Raw genomic sequence first — 1,183 nt, forward strand, 5'->3', positions numbered from 1 at the left:
GTAAAAAGTTGTTGCAGCATTTCAAATTTAAAGTCATATTTTTTTTACAACAAAGTTGATTTAATCAAGAATGATGTCATAACATTAAGAACAAATATGCCAAATATTGTTTATAAACGTTGTATTACTTATGATTCATCATTCTGCATAAAATATTTTTAAATACATTTTTAAATAGTTTCACATAAGGAACCAAAGGAAATAAATACTATGACAGGGAGCCTAGGTTCAAATACTTTTTTTCATCCAATAAGCAAGTTTTTATACTTTCAGGTCAATGAGAAACCAGGGAGGGACAGAGGGCCAATGAGAACATAGAGGGGCTCTGCAGTGATTGGCCCATGGCTCTGTGGGTGCTGATGTCGCCACCACTGCTCTTTGCTCTGCTGTAGTTCACTGAAACCACCACTAGAGGTCAGCCTTAACTCACCAGCACTCAGTGATGCTTACCTCTGGGTTTACAAACATGATTCTGGGCTTTTGTTGTCACCCTTCTTGTTTGATGAAGAAAACACAGTCCTAACAGAAGAGCTGATTCAACTTTAAATTGAACCACTTCATGGATTTGTTATTTTCATTACTCTGGCTTTGCTTTTTAACCAGGCTCCCATTCTGTAGGTAAAGGCAATGACCAAAAAGGTGTACACATCAATACAGAGCTAATTAATAGGGTGTTGGGCCACCATCTGCACGAGAACATCTTATATCTGCTATGGCATACAGTCTACCTATATCTGCTGTTCTTCAGCAGGGATGTGGTAACATTCTCCCACAAGAGTCAAATGAGACACTGTCCAAGAATCTCCCATAAATGCTAACTCCTCCCCCCTGCTGGACCTGTCCTTCACCCAGGATGGCACCACAGTGTCACCCTCTTCATTTGTCAGGAATCTTGGAGTGGATCTGGAAAAACAAACTGTCCCTCAATGACATCATAATGGCAGATTCTACGCCATGCAGATTTTTCAGAGAATTTCAGAAATTCAGAGAATCCACCACTTCCTTCCCATCTACTCAACCCAGCCCATAGTCCAGGTGCTGATCATCCACCATCTGGACTACTGCCACTCCCTCCTTGCTGGCCTACCTGCCTCCTCCACCAGACCTCTGCAGCTCCTCCAGAACACTGCTGTTTGTCTGATATACTGTACACGCATCTATTATACACACAGGACTCGTTTTA

Source organism: Anguilla rostrata, chromosome 8, assembly GCF_018555375.3.
Source record: "Anguilla rostrata isolate EN2019 chromosome 8, ASM1855537v3, whole genome shotgun sequence".
Lineage (NCBI taxonomy): Eukaryota > Metazoa > Chordata > Actinopteri > Anguilliformes > Anguillidae > Anguilla > Anguilla rostrata.